This window comes from Copidosoma floridanum, unplaced genomic scaffold (assembly GCF_036245765.1).
Source record: "Copidosoma floridanum isolate Cflo_tuat_1 unplaced genomic scaffold, Cflo_Japanese_pri ptg000006l, whole genome shotgun sequence".
Classification (NCBI taxonomy): domain Eukaryota; kingdom Metazoa; phylum Arthropoda; class Insecta; order Hymenoptera; family Encyrtidae; genus Copidosoma; species Copidosoma floridanum.
In genome coordinates this window covers 25,093,812-25,107,606 of record NW_028321883.1, presented here as the reverse complement: position 1 = coordinate 25,107,606, position 13,795 = coordinate 25,093,812, and the positions used below count along the sequence as shown (strand labels likewise).

Here is a 13,795-nt window from a genome sequence, read left to right as displayed (position 1 = left end):
CATACCAGGGCTTCTTGAGGCTGCCGAGCAGATCGACGAAGATGATTAAGGTCGGCTGTATGAATGTATTGAGATGATAAGTAATATGTATAAGAATTCAATAAGATATTGAAACTGATATATATTGTAGATAATTGATTTACTTTTTAAGTCAATGAAAACGTTATTCGATGATACGCGATTAAATTGCCTCGAGTGAATTCATCCGAAATTCATCCGGATAATTTATTTAATCAATGATCGATTTCACTCAATCATTTCGACGCATCGTATATTAGTACACGTTGAGTTTTTTTTCTGCATGTATAGAATACATTTACTTTTTTAAGTTATTTTATTCTTACCTCGAACTACAATTCTGCATGAGACATCATCATTTAGTTTAACTAAACATTGACGGTATTGGTATTCCTGAGCGGAAATTCTTGAAAAATTAAGTAATAAATTATAGAAATGCTTTTAGTAAAAAATAATCAGACAAGTATAGATAAGAAATGGATCTTCCGGTTACGATGTGTAAACTTTCCAACATACGATTTTCTAAAAGTATAAGTACAATGATAATTATGTACCTATACTTACCTCGTAGCGTTTTTGGTGACTCGGTATAGGAAAAAATAGTGTTGCTCGGTACACACCCTTAGGCCGAAAAATGTTGAAATGAAATCTAATTTTCTTTGACTTTTAGAATTATAAAATTCAATTTTTTCAATATAATCGGTAAAAAGTTCAACAGTTGATAAATCAGGGAGTGGCAGTTTTTTAAAATGCGCGTATACCGGCAGATGTCGCGTTTATTGGTTAGTCCCGCCAAAACGGATCTTGTGACGCGTGTGCGTAGGTGGCATCTGCAGGCTTGTGCTTGACAGTACGATATTGTTATAATTGTATACAATCATTGTTAAGTATTGCAGAGCAAGACGTGACGTGGGTTTAACAAAAAAGTGAGTTTGTTTGTTTTTATTTACGTTTAAAACTATATAATTTACTCTTAGGATAGTGTTGTTGTTGGTTGCAAATCACCTGTTGAAAGAGGAGTAAGGTTTGAAGTATAGATAATAACTATATTGTAATATTGTTATTTTTCTTTTTGATAGTCACTTTTATCGCCAAGATATGCAATCTATATAAAAAATTTCATCAATTGAGCCATCGATTCCTTATCTTCCGAAAAACATAAATTTTTCCGTAAACGTTTAGTAAGACAATTTTATGATCCTCGTAAAAAGTCATGTCACGTAAGATTTAAAATGAAAAAACAATCACAATTTCTTGGATCACGTATCTTCAACGTGTACTGTCATGCTTTAAATGTTCATCCGAACCATATTCTTGCGATACAAGTTTAATACTCCATTTAATTTTTAAATAATATTTTATTACGCGACCTACACCTAGCAAAGTATAGAATTTAAAAACGAAAACCACCTAATTTTCCTATTTTACCCTGCATATGTGTATATCAAATCGGCTTACAACGTGTATATCTTGGTACATCAAGCCTTAGTTTATACAGACGCCAAACACTCGCCGTGACCCACTTTGGTAACGTCACTTGTATTTTCGTCTTTACCAAATTTTGCATTATAAACGTGTATGTATTCCTCAACGCTCCATTACACACATAAGTATACTTTGGCAGAATAATCAAGTGGATCGTCAGCATTGCTCGGGCAAGTAAAGTAAGCAGTATTATTATACAGCTCGGGGGGACACAACGTCGTGACATTTTTACATTGATTTTGCTCTTTATCTTAAAGATAATATATCGTTGACTTGTCATCAAGAGCATAAAATATATTTCTGACTCGTATAGTTTTACACTTCATTTATCATAAGCCCAATTTATCGTTAGCAAAATTAATACTCATTTCTACTAGATACCTATAGTACAATCATTCGAAAAAACAAGTTGAGCAAACAGTCGTATGATTCTTGGTAAACATATTTTTCAATGATTAAAAGCTCGTTTAATTCAGAATTTTTAAACTCTTTATAAATTAGTACATTTTATCTGCGATTGATACTAAATATTAAACTTATTTGTAAAAAAACGAACAAAAATCGTGGTCAAAACGATAAAGTTTGCTTCACGTCAAAAGTTATACACCAATTAAATGTACTCGTTAAATTGCACAGTATTATTTCGCGAACTCTTGTAACAAATTTTTTTTTTTATATATCCCCTGGATCCTCCTCAAAAATCGTGCTTTTCATCAGTCTGCAAGTCCACAAGTTTGATTATATTTGTATCCAGTCGAGCTTAGAATTGTTCCACAAAAACGTATAACGAATTTTTCTATCTCACAAACGAATCGTGGTGCGTAGCAGTAAAAAATTTTGCAAAAGGCACTACTTAAGAGCGTTGTAAGTAAGTAATTTTACTCTATCTCCCCCCGCGAAGCGATGGGCGCGGCAATAGTGTATTGCCCTCGGTCGGTAGGATACGCGCATAATATATTTATTTAGTCGCGGGCGTCGTTGCGGCACCGGCAGCGGTCGGTCTCAGGTCTCAGGGCACGTGCAACTAATACTCGGTGCGATACACATATACATATATACACACAACAATACACCTCACACGTAATAATAATTCTCTCTCTGTGTACACGCATGGCGTATGGTTTAAGTGTATTACTCGTCTGTACTTATTGCCTATATGGTAAATTTTACGAAAAAAGAAAAAAAAATTTGAGGTGTTCAATGGACTTAGTATTCATAATGTTTCATAATAATTATACGAGGTACCTACAAGTTGTAAAACTTTCGACCGAATTCTATGGCCATTTTTTTTTAATTTAGCAGTACGTTGATTACCATTTTAGCATCATCTTAAATTCTAAAGCCGCAAATGAGAATTTGAAGTTAAGCTTGGTTTACTGAGACGAACTCCGTATATTTGCAACGAAACTGTTACTATACACTTCAGAATTGAAAATGGTCCCATTCAAGTATCCAAGAGTTGAACCTTTCACCCTACGTACACAAGTATAAAAATATGTTTCGCGTACAGTGTAACTGCGTCAAAAGTTTATGGAAAAGATTGAAACGTCGCGTAATTACTACAATTAAGTATACAAAAGTACAAGGAAAGGCATTTTACATCGACAAATTTTAAACAGCGTATTGTTGAAGTAAAACAAAAATTAAAGTTTTGGCTCCACGCACCGATAAAATTGAAACTAAAACAAAGAAACGCATCATGGGTATGGCACTTTTAACCGGGTTTTCTGTTAATATCAAGAGGAAAAAAAAATGGTTTTCAAAATGATCTGAAAAGCATTTGTTTCCATGGCATTTTTTGTGAATTGGCCCATGTACACAGGGTTCGTGTGCGTCTGGCGCGCGCGCGCGTCGTTTCCTCCTCCTTCGCCGCTTACCTCGTCCCATCGACGTCGTTTTCGTCGGCTGCATGCACTGTCGGCAGGCGCACAACTAACCGGCACACACAGCCAACCATCTGACACCGTCGTGTATTATCCATCAGCTGCACCCATGTACTTTTATTGTTTTTTTTTTCTCACAAGTTTTTTGATTTTAATGGCCTCGGGGGGGTTGTCGAGGCTCCAGTCGCGTTAAGTCATCGCCAAAGTGTGTAGTATTTTTCGGACACAGTGTGCGTGCGTGCGATATAAATATGTATACGCAATACATGTGATTGCTTAACTTTTTTTTTTTTTTTTTTTTTCTTCACCTACGCCGGTTTGGAGGTGCTCCCGAAGACGACGACATCGTTATTCAAGTGAGAAAAGTACCCGACAATTCGAGCAACAGGTGAATATAGGTAATACACGTCTAGTAGTGCATGTAAATTACAAAAGGGGCCGAGCTTTTTTGGAGCTTCGGCGGCCAAGTGGTGGGAGAAAGGGTTAGAAGGGGAGGGGGAGACTGGACAGACAGTGTGTGTGTAATGAATGTGCACACGGTGTTGTATAACCTAGAAAAAGCTGCGGCTAAGTATACAATATACATTGCCAACTGGCGTCTGTTTCTGTACTCTTATCGCACAAGTCGAGTTATGCTGCTCCATTTTTAGGGACAAATGGTTCCATATTTTAATCATCTGTAAAAAGGTTGCGAATATAGTAGACAGACACCCATACACCCCATGAAGGATTCTGACAGATTTTCGTTATACTTGACAGTTTTAATAATTGATTGTTGTAGCACACACACACACACCCATTTGTAAATATCCTTGCGGATCGAGGCGAGTGTTGACCTTGCGCCGGATTAATTACGTCACTGCTCATTCAGCGTTAGGGGTATAAAGCTCATCCCGGACTGAACTTCCGCCTGTTGAATTATTACACTTTCTTCTCACTCGATGCAGCCTCTCCTTCTATTTAAAACACTTACCTCGAGAACTCTTCGGTAGCTGTATAAATATAAATAAACCCCGTAGGTCTCATAAGACGCTCTCTATATAATATTATGATAAGTGAACGCGTTAGATCGAGGGCTTTTGAGTGCGTCTATTTCAAGTGTCTCTCTTTCCCCCTCTGGAAAAAACTTGCGCCCAGTGGGGGGGGGGGTCGTTGGATTCCATACGCGTAATGGTGATGACACGGGATGATTCATATTTATTTTAAAATAAATCCTAGCCCCGTGTGCGCTGCTACGCTCACTTACTTACCTATACTCCAAAAACTAAAAACGAAACCCATCACGAGCACTTGTACGTAATTGTCGAATCTTTGCTTCGTCTCAACGAGCAATATAATTATATACTTATACCTGAAGTGTATGTATGAGTATACCTTTTACGGCGTCGATAGATTTGAATTGTGCGTATAAGTGGGCACAAGTACATGTATGAGAGTAGAAAGGAAAAGTCGAGTTGTTCAAGATCGGGACTCGTGAGAAAGAATGAAAAAAACGAAGATACTTGTACCATGTGTATAATGTCTAGCATATATACACAGACAGGCGATAACGACGTTGACGATACGATAAGGACGATAACGGGGAGAGTAATGTATGTATATAGGTTGGTGGTGAGCGTGTGTTGTATACTCATTGCTCGCTCTCGAGTACACCTCGTACTAAAAGCGAGGGCAGCAATTTTTACAAGTAATCCGAAAAAATGTTTGCAGATATTCGCCCACAAGTAGGTATTATACATAAAAGGGCCCTGTCAGCTAGTTATATATATATGTCTCCCTGGCACGCGCAACTGTATTACTTATACGTATGTTACATCTCTCGAAGGTAGAAGCTTAATTAATTAGACTCGTATATCTCTTTTATCTTATCGAATGATGCCGTGTATATATATATACGTAAAATGGAAAAGTAGAGGGAGTTATGATAAATAGTGGCGACGGCGACGATGATGTATGCGCGCCGTAGTTACCTTGCCAGAGTCACGGTGTATAATCACAGTGTTTTGCCGATAATGATAAGGTGCAGAACATCGGGGGCTCATGAGTTTTGACGCGCGTGTGTTCAAGGCCGTCGATCCACGCGCTCATGGCGAGAAAAATACATATTTCTCAAATTGAAAGACGCGTGACCGATCGTTTTTTTTTTTATTCTTTTGACACTAGCGCGGAAGTACAGCCATTGAGATTTTACGGAATCGTACGGTACATGACACACCCGGATCGGCATGAGAGCCTCCGGCGGTTGGGGGGAGGCGCGAAATCGTTTTTCGAATCAATGAGAGTCGCGCGTGAGTTAATCCAATTAACGCCGGCTGAATGTTTTCGTTAATAAGCAAACAAAAAGCCGTCTGATTTTCAAATCGAAAGAGTCTCGACGGGGCGAGTTTTATGAGCCGACCAACGTAACTGAACTTTATACTGCCTCGAATAGGACTTTTATAGCCGTATACCACGTCAGGTGCGCGCGGATTTTACGATCGAATATTAACCACGTACATACGCAAAGCCATTGCAGAGGAAATCGCTCTCGATAATGGGGTGCGAAAATCGTGTTGATCAAACGGGGCTTTGATGTTTTTTTTCCCGATATAACGACTCCTTTAGACTCACTGACTTTGCAATTCAAGCGAAGGACGCGCCAGTCGCACGGAGCAATTTTTAATGTCAACTCAATGATTGGACAAAGTTTGGAGTACTCGGAAACGAGCGAGTCCTCGCTTTGGCGAGAAAATAAATTTAATTTGAATAATTGACCGCACCGGCACAATGAGGCGAGTTCCGAGCAAGTGGGGGTGTCCCTACTTTCTCTGTCTTTGGAATCAAATCACTTGAGATGCTTATTGTCTTCAATATTATAATGAAGATTAAGCGCCTCTATGCTCGTTTTAGTTTATTCATGTATTTCTTTGCCACTTTGGAATTACAGTTTTTAAATTTTCAAGTTAAAGAAAATACTATCCTTATACAATTAGAGTTGGAAACTGCATTAATTTGGTCACATCTTTTTCGCTCGAGTTTAAATTTTCTACACGCGAAACGTTATGAATCGAGTTCAGTGCGTACACGGTGTAGGTATAGATATACGCAATTCTGCACGGACTTGACAACTATCTATAAATGTTACGTCTTGCTCGAGGTATTTGAATTTTTAACTCGTTAATGCCACATATACTTGTGTAGCACAGATTTCCGTTCTAATTCCGTGGAGACCCAACGTTGTAGTGCTTTAGATCTAACGTTCACTTTTTCCCTGTGTGCTACGAATAAAACAGAAGTTTATGGGTATATGTACATCATCTTTTTCCGTCAAATAATGAGGATATACTAAAAATACAAGAAAAATTATACGAGTTGTATTGTTTACAAACTTGTACCCGTTATGTTACTTAATACAAAGTTAACGCACAGCTGATTTTTAAGTTGAAAAGGTGAGTGTGGCGTCAACTGTACGTTTTTTATTTCGTTATTATTTTACAGCATGATATCGTTGTTGAAGATAAGTTAATTGGTAGTTGAAAATCAAATTATAAATCATGACTTTGTAATGTTTGTAAACATGGGTTAGAAAAAATTGCAACCTTAATTCATCACAACTGTAGAAAGAACAATTGTTCCTTTCTTTTTTTGTTTTTATATGTACACTGACAACATAGTGTCATATGATCTTCACATGGCTTATTTCGGAACAAATACGTAAAAAATATCATTTCTGTATTGATTTAATCGTACCTTTAAACTTATATATTAGAGACACAAGTTAGAGAATAAACTCTGAATTATTTATGTTTAAAACTCTATACTTTCAATCCCTTACTGATATTTTGTGTACTACAAGTGTTTTGACACTTTGGATTTTGAGAACACAATTAGTGATATTACCACATTATCTTCAATTACTTGATTTTTTTAAGAGGTATGGTAAATCCAAAAAAGCGAATCATTGATTTAAATGTATTACTATGGATTTGTAATAAATATGTAAATTTTCGAGGGACAAAATTACACTTCTCTAATAAATTTTCAAAAAGATGAATTACATTACAATAATCGAATTTTCCTCCATCTGGGTGCCTCTGGTATGTACAATTTACGCAATTTTCAAAAAATATTAATGAAAATTTTATCTCAGAAAAGCATAATTTTTAACCAATATCTAACCATCCCCCCCCCAAAAAAAAAAATCTCACCGATGTTCGCGTATAATATTACAATGATGGCGAATCCCCGGTAAGTCAATGCCTCGTCATGGCATTCTTGCGGGTGCATGTTAATTGGTGTGCATGGGTTTGCATATATAAACTACGGCTCGATCCGGTGTATTATGCAATACTCCAACACACCACTCTGTTATTCTTTTTCTCTCCACATATAGTATGGAGTATAATTATGCCGTAACATCGTAATGCTCACGCTCCTCCAACCGATTTTTTTCGATCTCTCGACTTGACGTGCAGTGCCACATTCGCCGTTTGTGTATTGTAACTTACTGTATGTATATGCATCAGCATTTCACTTGTATATAATATGCTCCATGTGTAAGGTCTCGCAGGAGGAGTATCGTAAAGAGAGGTAATCCTACAAGTGATGGAATGTTGGAGGAAGGAGAATGTGACGTGTTGGGTTCGTTGTTGCAATAAAACAATTTTATTGCTATTTCACTTTACTTTGCTCAATACTCTCTTTTGCTTGCGTCCATACGTGCAAGTGATTGTCCCAAGTAGACAGAGAGAGTTCACGAGGAGCGCAATTTGCGGTTTAACGGTAACGAGAAATGTCTCCTGCAAAGACATATTTTAACACGCTCGTCTATGGTGCATCTCGATTTTTCCCGACCTATCGTGTAGTGGAAAAATAACAACTGTTTAACGTCACGTTGTGCGAACAAAGTTGCAATCAACTATGGCTTTGTAAGTAATAACGACACGACGCGGTGTGTAGAAACAATTGCGATCGTGTGGCAAATTATACGGGAGAGGAATAATAATAATAATAATAATAATACTGTCCTGGGGCGATTTAGCTTGGTTCTGTATACGTATACGAGGTGTGTTTCAATGCTTTGAGTGACGAATTCATACGAAATAGCTGTACTTTTCGAAATACGATATTTGGTACATTGTGTGATTGTAAGTTGATATCAATTAGGCCGGTTGCAAGCGGTAGCCGGGCGTTTGTTCCAATAATTTACTTGCCTGATCAATTACATCGCACACAAGTATACGTATCACATCTCCTTTCATCATGGTTGGCATACAATAGCTTACTAATTAACTTAAAAATAGTTAACCAACAAAAATACGTCATTCATTTTATTATTATGTCAATGAAATATTTAATATATTTTTTGTTATTGGTATTGATTGATGGTTACAATGATCAGCTTGGCATATTCATTGTATTATTAAACATGTTGCATATGTGATACAGACATTAGATTGCGTACAATAAATAACAAGAGTAATAGTAAACTTTTTCGTCCTATCATTTTAATTATCATCGGAATAAATTACACGACTTGCACGGCATGTGCTCGGCATTTTTATTAATTAACTATTGGTGCGTTGGTTCCTGTGATAGCTGTGACCTCCGTGACGTGACCATATTACGGAACTGGTGGGAACAAACCTAAACTCTTTGATTCTTGCAGTCTCGCTCGCATCAGTAGTAAAAAACAATCTTGATCAGACCCCGGGTGGTTAGTGCAAAAAGGCCAGCAGGACGTGAAGTGAGTTCGTGAAAAAATGAATAGGTCTTTTCGCTCGCTGTTTTTTTTTTACAGGGGTTGATTTGCTGCTTTTAAAGTTAGTTAGAGCACCGTCCAAGCTCACTTTGGGTTTATTAAAACATTACTTTCCTCCAAATTAATTCGTCCAAACAAGAGGCGTACTAAAAAAAAAAGGAACGGCAGTGGCGCAGAGTTCTCTCGAAAAACAATACCTTGTGTCGTAGAAGAACCTGATTACTCGGGCGAACGTCCGAGAAATAATTCCGCGTGCCCGAGCGCCGATATTTTTAGCGGAGAACCAGTCGGTTTTACCGCAAACAAAAGAATTCGAGCTGAAAATCGTTATTTTCTTTTCTTTTTTTTTTTTTTTTTTCCTCGCAAAATTCCCTCTTCGCTTCGCGCTTCAAAAGAGAAAAATAGAAACTCGTTTTGGAGTCTTCGGGAAGCATCTAAAGATATTCGCTGGTATACAGGTACACATGCGTACGCGATCGGTATAAAGTAACGGATAAAATGATTTAAAAAAATTTTGGTCGATGATTCAGTTTCTGCATTCGTCTCGTATGTATACTATATGCACTAGATATATATGTATACAGACCGGATAGGTATATCTAGATATAAACGTGACGGCACCACAGCAGTGAGTAGTTATATATATATATTATATTATAAGTATACATTGTAACAGCTGTCGTGTGCTGTAGTTTCGCGAAATGTCCTCCCCTACGCCCCTCCGACATAATGAGTCGTCCCCCGCAATTTTACACGTATACTGTCTCGTTGCCTAGACTGCCTTGCATGCGCGCGGTGTATGGATTATTCACCTCTCTCTTTTTCTGACCAGTCGCTTTGACCATGCGAAAGCTACTCTACAACTAAGTACACTGGCTCTTTTTTGCGTTTGTTTTTACTTGCACGAAAGGGGGGGGGGGATCGAGCGCAAAAATCGGTATTACCATTACTTTTTCGACATCATTGAGGTTGACGATACTGTCGATTTTTCTTAGCATGATGTAATAGTTCTAATAAACTCGTAAACTTGCTATACAGAAAACAATATGTTCTGGTACAGTAGTACTGGTGTATTATTTTTATTTTTTAGAAAAAGACACCCTCGTGTTACCTACTAATACTATTGCTGGATTTAGGAAAAAAAGGTAACGATAAGCTCGACAAGTAGTTGCTGATTTTGTGCATGAATTATTCATACGCGTGGTTACCCACTGCGCGCTTTGATGCAGAAAATAAAGGAATTTAATAGACCACAATGACAATAAACCCTCTGCTATAAGTGCATGTTTCTGTTGAATCCGAGTAGATATAGTTTTTTGCTGATTCATCGCAGATATTTTTCATCACAATTAAATTTTGGCTCTGTATCAATGTCTACCATTTTCAATTGAGTGATTTTAGGTATAATTGCTTTTTACTCTTTGAATTACAATTTATAGTACATGAACCACAAAAGTTGTAAAAATATGAAATTATTTAAACGAATAGGTGACACAAAAGACAGATCTCGGCATGAATTTTACAACACAGCATCGGTTGAAACGTCATATGATGTCCGTGTAAATTAACAGCAAAGGAAAGAGAGGAAATAACAAGTGAATATGAACAACGTGTATAATATGGCGTGTAGGCGCATCCATTTACACGGTACTGTTCGTCCGTGAAGCACCGACAATTTTGGCTGTTGGCCAAAAATCCTTGCTTAGCAAACGTGCGCCTGTCCTCCTCCTTCTCCCACTCTTCTGACGATCTTTGCTCTTTCTTGCTTACTTATATACGTGGACATAAAACTTGCGACCTTCGAGCAATCGCACATCGTGGGATTTACAGTTTAGCACATGACATTGTTCAAGCCACACCCTTTTGCAAAATTTTCAAGCATCACTTTGTAATATAGCTACCTGATATCGGTAAAAATCGGTAAACGATTTTTACGCGATTATCGCACATGTAATGCGCGTCGATGGTTACTGAGCCGGCAGGTATTATTGGCACGCGTGCAGATCAGTCTGTAGATCTCATCTGTCCGTTTAATTTCAAGTAAGATGTAATCGTATAAGGTGAACGATCGCCGCGATTGAAGAGACAGTTTGCCCGAATCAAGTATATAAATTATATGTACGTATGACACATACGCGTACCCAAACTTAATCAAAAAAGTGGTAATAAAATGGCAGTAATTCATTATCACCGATCGCGACATAATATGCGATCAAATTGCGTATTACGTATACATACAGGTGTTTCAAACGAGTTGACAAAATACCTAAAATCATTACAAGTGTCCCCACTCGTATGCGATGTATTTCAAACGATTATGTTTCCTACGAAAATCGATCCGACCGTGTCTGATTGTTCAAACATTCTTTTACATACTTGCAATACCCAAATAATGGCGATGATTGTTATACTCGATTGCACGAAATGGCTCGCAACATATCAAGTCTCTTGCTGTAGAAAATTTAGGAATATCGAAATACCAGGACACTAATGCCCATATCTATTATCTGCAATAGATGTGCTACTTACTGCTATTGTTGTTTTTTATTGTTTACCAGGGCAGTGGCACAATTTGCATTCAATTTTAATACTTACACTAATAGCCTCTAAATTTCGCAAGATGTACTTTTTACCCTTGTTTGACGGGAGAATGCTACGCGAGTCTTGCCCAATAACAAATTGTCCTTTGTTTCCGTGGGCGTTTGCTATTAGTGCTGTTGCACTGAGTGGATGTTTTCAACGACTCTCTTATTGGGGGGTATAAGCCCGTAAAATATCGTATATATATATATATGCGTGTTTTTTGCACCACTGCCATTTTTAATAACAACCAGGCTGCTGTTTCTGTATTATTTTCTCTTTAAAATTCAAGGATACGTATGTCTTTCCCTCTTGAAAAGGAGAGTGATGTCAACGCTCGCGAGCTCTTTTGACAAACATTACTCTCGAACTTTGATTTTCATTGCAGTCTGCATTCTCACTTTTCGAATAAGATAAATTCGAGCGGATGTGTGTTATAAAAGTTCTCTCCGAGAAAATTATGTAACACCCGAATTGTTTAGCCGTACGATATTAAGCAATAACTTTACGTTCGCGTGATTATCCGTGCCCGTTCGTGCATTCATGGTTTTTTTTTAAGACTGTTTGCAGCTGTAAGTGTTATTCGTACGTGATACAATTCGAGCTGCTGTAAGTAACTTGAACTCGATGGATTTGAATAATATTTGCACTTTTGTTTGTACCATCGATGAGCAGTTCCAGGGGACCAGACACAAGTGTAGGCATTTATTTGGCGCATCCAAGTGTCCTGTTTACAATACCAAGCCAGTGCAGTACGATTATGATGGATAGATACTACTTTTGTATCCTTTTCGATGAAAACAAAACTACTATTTCTTGCGCTCTTAGATCGCCCCGTTCGGCTTAATGCAAGTCTAGAAAAAAAATAATCGTTTCATCCTTCGATGCTTTTTGGTCCCGAAATTTTTCTTCTTTTCTTTTTCCATCGCAAAAACTCGTCTACGTACCGTGAAAAATTTGTAGCTTTGAAAAAACTTAACAAACTCGGTGATATAGTGTTTTGTTGCACCTTACAGTTCACCGTAAGTTACAGATTATCGATCGGTTCGGTTCTTTATCGCTCGCTCGTGTTTCATTGGACCGAGAAAACAAGGACAAGTCTCTGTTTCAAACGAATAAATTATAAGCCCGCTATTTTACCCAGCGATGATCATAACACAATACCACAATTTGATTCAATGGTATTTCGCCACTTGGAAGCATATACCTGTACGAATATCGAAGCGATTGGTACAATTGTTCGCAGTAGTCGGCCAGCAAAAAATTAATCCACAAACAAACCTGCCTGCCCAACTGTGGCATTGACCGTGAATTCTGGGAAAAAAATTGCAAAAACCTAGCTTAGTTCTCCGCGCTGTTGTGGTTTTTTGTCTTTCGGGTCGTTAAAAACGAAGCTGCAAAAATTGATGACACTCCCGGGTGACGCACTCTTTCGGGTGTTGTCCTGACATCGATTGCTATCACGGACGTGCGCGCATTTGGATTCTCGCTTTTTTTTCTAATTATCTATACAACGAGATGCGTTGTATTTTTTTCTGCTTATGATAGCAATTTTAGAAATATGCATAGGTGTAGACGTCAGAGAGTTTTCGTCTGGCGTTGGGCCGTTCGTCATCGATGCGATGAATAAGCGTATGTTTATTTGGTCCATCAACTTTTTCGTACACATTTTTTCGGAGATTTTTATCAAAGATTAATTCTAAAGACGTCCTTTGGTGATGCATCGCACTTTACAACTTTATTTCAAAATAGATGTTTAAAAAAAAAAAAAAAAAAAAATTATAAAGTAGTACCTAGATCATAAACGTATGTTGCAATCGAAGTTTGTGTATCCCCCAGAGGCGAGCTCGGAAATGTAGTATAAATAGAAGATCGTAAAAGTCGCCAGCTTCGCACTAGGTACAGGTGCCATTAACACTTGACTGTCCGGATACCTTGGGTTGATTAGACCCCGCACGAATCGGCGCTGATTTTTCATTTTTTCGATTCGCAAAGATTATCTGATTTTGCCATCAAAAATTTTAAACTCCATACATACGTAGCCAAAACATTTCGCGTACACCTTGAGGTCACTGACAAATTTCTTGTA

General features: G+C 37.8%; 1 protein-coding gene across 1 annotated transcript in view; it reads left to right on the top strand.

The window, feature by feature from the left end:
• The first annotated feature begins 3,451 nt into the window (after nucleotides 1-3,451).
• The window catches only part of LOC106640849 (very long chain fatty acid elongase AAEL008004), a 36,751-nt gene continuing 26,407 nt past the window's right edge, over nucleotides 3,452-13,795 (top strand). The window contains exon 1 of the mRNA XM_014355010.3: nucleotides 3,452-3,784. The gene's annotated coding sequence lies outside the window, so the exon portion shown is untranslated. The remainder of the gene's footprint in view (nucleotides 3,785-13,795) is intronic.